Here is a 6,000-nt window from a genome sequence, read left to right as displayed (position 1 = left end):
CTTGATATTACACCTTTTGACCTGATAGATTATATATTTCTTTTTGAGGTAATAATTTTCTGGCAAGAGTCACAAGCAAAGGACTTAATGAAAGTGATGGAGCATCCAAATGCCCTACATGCTGAAATACCAAAAGGCTCAGGGAACTGGAGGCAGTTGTAAGAATACAGACATCTGAGTACTCCAAATGCTACAGTTGGATCAGAACATCAAAAGAAGCATATACTATTACACATGAGAAATTAAATCAAAACCGGGATATCTTTCCCAGTGCTGTTGCTGTGGGACACATTTTAAAAGCACATCTTGTCAAAATATGTCCCTGAAGTCACCCCAGCTAAGAAGTTCCACCTTTTTTGTATGCTCTGAAATTATTTGAATGTCAAAAATGAAGCACAATGTATTTGGTTAATCCAATTTTAACCTTTCTTGCAGCTATCAATTTATATCAGCCTTCAGGCCTCAACTCCTTCCAGCTCAGCAATTCCTTCTATTAGGGCTCTATCTGTAATATAAGCAATTTTCTCTTGCTCTTTTCACAGTCCCAGTCCTAACTGGAAAGTGCAACAAAACAAGACAAAAAAATAGTTTGGAGTCATCATAATCAGTCACATCAGTAGAGGCTTTTTTTACTACAGATATGCCTACATAAAATCAACGAATTGCATATGTATTTCCTTGCATTGATAAAATAGAATTTCTTCCTATATTGCTTTTCCAAATATATTATAAATAAAATATACACAAACATAATTATATTTTCCCCAAAGCTGAATTACATAGAACATTCAAAAATGCGTGTCAGTTACTATGTGTGTGTCATTTATGAAATACCAGCAAGCACCCATTCTGTTCAAGATGCAGAGGAAACAGATTCCAGGCCTCAAGACACGTGGTCCATTGTTGACCAGATGAAATTTTGGTGCCCACTAACACCAGTGGCTGCGGTACCTTCCACTGAGGACGGCGTGTCAGGATGCTGCAGCCACCCAAACCCGGCACCACCTTTATTCCCCCAGTGGTGGCAAAGCGGCTTTGCAGGTGGAGAGCAGAGCCGAGGAGAGCCTGGATTGTGTCCCTAACAGCCTGGGCTTGTGTCCCTGACAGCTTGGGCTTGCTTTCATCACCGAGGTGCCCACAGGGCATGAGGAAGTGGCCGGGAGTGAAGCTGTGCCCTTGAGGAGTCCCCTGTGGTGCACAGCAATGAGCCCAGAATGGCCAAGGCACTCCAGGTAACTGGGTACCCCAGTTTCAGCCTGAGCAACGCAATGCACAGCAGCACCTCATTCCCAGGGACTGGGATGGGAAAGAAATGGTGAGATGGCACAGAGTACAGTCACAGTCCAAAAGGATCTGTTTTAAATAAAAAACCCTCAAGTAAACACAATTTGGCAACTCTAGGTTCCTCTTAACCAGACAGCGTTTTCCAAATGATGCACAGACCCATGAAATTATTTAGAAAAATAAATTGGACTACTAGGCTACATATATTGATAAAATATAGGAATGCTACAAATGTTACCATGGGAAAACTCTTCTCAATAGCAGTGTTAGGGTGAGAGACCAAAACATTTTAAACTAAACTTATTGTTTGATTTTTAAAATAAGTTGATTGTTCAATGTTCTGCATATAGAGGGACTGAAAGTGCTAAATGCTGCCTGTAATGCTGGGGAAAATTCTGAAGATGTACTCTGCTGCTAAAGTGGTTATACAAAGTCAGGTTAAACACTAATCCCACTGATAATGAAGGATTTTGAAGAGAGTCTATTTAAGAGTTTTAAATACTCTGTAGGGGGCAGTTTTGAACCAGATTAATGAAAATTTTAAGCTGGCTGATTCAAAATTATGTTTTTATACTCAGTTTTATTATCCTCAGCAGTTATATGGGCATAATTTATTTTTTTTAGGTAGATCTTGGTGCTTAAGCAAACAGGGAGCTGCGTGCTATTGTATAACATCACCCAGCTGAGAGGCTCATCTGCATGTAAGGTTCAGTAATGGTAGATAACAATGATTTTTTTAAACCACCGGTTACAGAGATCCATAACTGAAGAGCAATGATTAGAACTTCATGGCAGAGGCCTGCATAAAAGCCAGCTCTGCAGAAGGCCCCAAGGACAGAAGTAGAGTTTGGCATCTCCTTCACAATTCTGGTTCAGCCCTGAACTAGGAATCAATTTTGTTGTGACTTGAAAGTATTTATGACATTTCTGGAAAAAAGAAGAAAGAAAAAAAAATGCAGCTGATTCTTGGAGACATTAGTATTACCTGCAGCATTTCCAAATGCCTTTAAACATGGTATCTCCATTATTTGCATTTATTTTAAGTGGATATGATGCTAGATCATGGAAAAAGATGTCAGCACACTTCAATGTGTTAGCTTAAAAATTAAGATTTAAATTAGCCTCTCTCCAGCAACATACCACTTTGAAGTATCAAAGTCAGAAGTGGACCATTGATCTGAAACAAAAAAGAAAGATATCCTCTCAGCAAAGTGATGGTCATTGTTGCAAGGATGTAAGTAGAAGTGGCTCTAGAGTACAACTTGAAGGGTAGGAGAGGCTCAGTCACTGAGTCTTTTTTCCCCTGGAAGGGAAGGAACAGTCCAGGCCTCAATGAGAAACATGAAGCTGTACATGTAGCTGAGCTCTGTAATCGATGGCGGAGTATTTCCAGTAGAGTCAGTGACCCCCATTATTTTGATCTGAATGAAGTGTCTTGAAGCCAGTTCTAAACCACGATTCACAGCTAAAGTTGTTACTTATCTGATACTGTAATCATGTGAGCAGCCAGATCCACACTGAGCACTGGCGGGAACTAAAGGGCTCAACTTGCCAATGTCCAGACTAAGAATGAATGCTTGCAGATGATCAGACTCGGCAGCTCTACCACTTAAAGCTTGAAGCTGATTGTGTTGCCTGGACAGCTGGTGGGATATCTTTTCTGTCCTTTCCTGGCCTAAAAGCTTTTCCTATTCTTTTTGAGTTCGTGTACAGGGTGTGGCTGGGATGCAGCAATTTTCTTCACAGCAGTCCATATTCTGCTGTGTTCTGTATTCTGTGACTAGAACAGCACAGTTGACACAGCAGTGTTTTGGCTTTGCTGAACAGGACTTGCACAGCATTGAGGCTTTACCTTTTCTCATGCTCTGCTCCCTTAGAGAGTAGGCTGGGGGTAGGCAACAATTTTGGGAGGGGAAACAGCCAGGACAGCACACCCAAACTTGCCAAGAGGATATTCCATACCACATAATGTCATTCTCAGCAATAAAACTGGAATTGCAGAATAAGAAGGTGGGAGGGGGTTTGTCTTCCAGAATCATCAATTGCTGGAAGACTTGCTGGGCATCAGTCTACTTGTGGGAGGTGGTTAGTTATTTCCCTTGTGTTACTTTTTTTTTTTTTGTCCTTTCATTCACTTACTAAACTTTCCTTTAACCCAACCCATGAGCTCTCTGCCTTTTCCTAGTATCTCTCCCATCTTCCTGAGGGGGAAGGAGCAGGAGGTTGTGTGGGTGTTTACCTCCTGACCAGGGTCAACCTACCACAGCTGGAAAACTCCCAACATTTATAGGCTGTATTATGATGCACTGTTACATACAAGAATTTCAACAATGCAGGGTCAGCTGAAGATATACAGCTTTTGCATAGGAGTTTTTACTACAGGCACTTGGAAGGACTTTCCTCCACATCTGTGCACAAGCACTTGCGTTACTGTAGCGGTAAAACTTCTGAACAGGGCATTTCAGAAGCACAGCACAAACAGAGCAAGCATTTATTCTCTGTTCCTGTATCCTCTCGGCATGAGGCAAGGGATGGGTGCCAGCGACGTCAGAAAGCTGATGGAAGTACAGCACCAGGGAGAGGACATGTGATTTCAGTATTGGGATTTAAAGACATTCCGGGTTCTGCCTCTCTCCAAAGACACATGCCGACGGAAGGAAGGGGACGGAGAGGGCAGCCCTGTGCTGTGGCCCTCAGGGGACTCTGCAGAGCACACACGGAGCACGGCGGCTTTGTCAGCACTGCCTCCTTGGCCGAACACCGCCGTCGGGAGGCCTGCAAACCTCCACAGGACAGTTTGGCCCTCACGTTCCTCCGGTTTTGCCTCAAAACACCTTTATTTTCTGTAACAGAGAGCCGCAGGACGACGGGCTTGGCGTCCCCGGCCCCGCCGGCGGTGAGCGCCTTCCGACACCGCCCGCTGCGACTTGGCTGGGCAGAGCCGCCCGGGACACCGCCCGGGCCGGGAGCGGCGCATCGGCACGTCACGGCCCGGTCGGGTACAATCCGGTACGCCACGGAGCAGCGCGGCCGGGTCCGGCTCTGTACGGAGGGGCACGGCCGGGTACAGTACGGCACTGTACAGAGCGGAGCGCAGCCGCCTCCCTCCCGCCAGCCCGCCCGCCAGCAGCGCGGCCCGGCCCGGCCCGGCCCCGCCCCGCTCCAGCGCGCCCCGCGGCAGCGAGGCGCTGATTGGCTGCCGCGCCCGCGCGGGGCCTGGTGGGAGCAGCGCCCGGGCGCCGCGCTCCTCCTGCGGCGGCGTTGGCGGCGGGCGGGATGCGCGGCCCGGGCCGCGGCAGGTACGCGATGGCGGGGGATGCGCGGCCCGGCCCCGAGCGGCTCCGCGGTGGGAGAGGGGCGCGGGGTGGCGGGTGAGGGGCGTCCGGCGCTCCCCATGGGAGCGCTCAGGTACCGGCCCCGGGGCACGAAGCGGAGCGGTCGGCAGGTGCCCCCTCGCTCTCCCTCCGGGCAGCGGGGCAGCGGTGCGGGGTGGGCCGTGGTGCAGCCTCGGAGGGGGAAGCCCGCGGCTGCGGGAAGGGCGGCGGGCGCCCTGGGCGGAAGCGGGGAGCGGTGCGGCTGTGGCGGCCGGGGAGCCGGGGGCTCCGCTGACCTCTGGCAGCGCCTCCCGGGCCGGCGGGCCCGCGCTGGCCGCCCCTCGAGCGGGCTGCTGGGGTTGGGTTTCAAAAAAGAGCGCCTGACACACCCACTTCTCGCTCCGGCGCTCTGCAGTCCGTGTGGGAACTAATTTGCGTTTTTAATTAAGGGTCTGCAAAGCACAGGGCTTTTGTGGGATGCTTCCTGACGGAAACAGCCGAAAATGAAGTTTAAGTGGAAAAAAGTTTAGTATTTTGTTGTAACTGAGGCGTCCTAGGGCAGGCTGGCGGTAGGTGGTGGGTGATGCTCCTGGTTTGGTTTTGCTTGTTTCCTTGTCCGCGGCGCTCAGCTGGAGAAACTTTTTATGGTCCCAGTGGAAGTTTCTGAGGCCAGTAAATTTTGAGCAAACTGTGAGCAGAACTAGAGATTCAATTTGAAAGGTAGAATGTGTGTTCTTTGTAGTGGTAAATATCTAAAAATACTTACAGAAAGTGGAATGACTAAGTTTGCAAAAAAGACCTGTTTCAAAAGCATTGCCCATTCCTTAAGGGGAGAGATCTGACTGTATGCAAGGCCTTGATTATAAGTTTCTAACTTGATTTTTTTTTCTTGTAGTATGTCTTCTCTTGATGTTATTCAGTCTTGAATTTCAGCATGTCTGTTATTAAAATTTACTTGGAGACTGCGTTTTTGGAGAACTTTTAATCTGTAAAACATTAACAAGCCTGAAGAAATTTGAGACTGACTTGATAAAAGTGTAATGAGATCATGATGCTATTTTCTCCACCTGGGTGGATGGGCGTGGATGTCTTAGTGGATTTTTGCCTCATTCAAAGGAGAAGCTTATTCTGCTCTGGTCTCTGAGTCTGGCACTTCTGCTTTTTGATAAATAACTTAAATGTTTTGGGAGTAGGGGAGCTGCTATGAATATTTTTTGAGAGAGCCAGGTAGTAAAATTGATAGTAGTGTTTTCTTAACCTTCTCTGTTCAGTGTTTTTAATGCTGCTTTTGTCTGTTTTAAGCCTAGGACATGTTGCAGCTATCTTACTTGTGTATTGCATCAGTGATAACGGGTGTGGAAATAAGCCCAACTGCTCTACTGCTTAGTCAGTGAAATGCACA

At 47.5% G+C, this 6,000-nt stretch overlaps 1 protein-coding gene across 2 annotated transcripts in view; it reads left to right on the top strand.

Annotated features, from left to right (window-relative positions):
• Nucleotides 1–4,498: 4,498 nt before the first annotated feature.
• The window catches only part of LNPK (lunapark, ER junction formation factor), a 41,735-nt gene continuing 40,233 nt past the window's right edge, over nt 4,499–6,000 (top strand). For both annotated transcript variants that reach the window (XM_084209380.1, XM_084209379.1), the window contains exon 1: nt 4,499–4,583. The gene's annotated coding sequence lies outside the window, so the exon portion shown is untranslated. The remainder of the gene's footprint in view (nt 4,584–6,000) is intronic.

The sequence above is a fragment of the Fringilla coelebs genome (assembly GCF_963513975.1).
Source record: "Fringilla coelebs genome assembly, chromosome: 7".
NCBI classification, from domain to species: domain Eukaryota; kingdom Metazoa; phylum Chordata; class Aves; order Passeriformes; family Fringillidae; genus Fringilla; species Fringilla coelebs.
The sequence above is the reverse complement of the archived record's forward strand: the minus strand, read 5'-3'. Positions and strand labels throughout refer to the sequence as shown.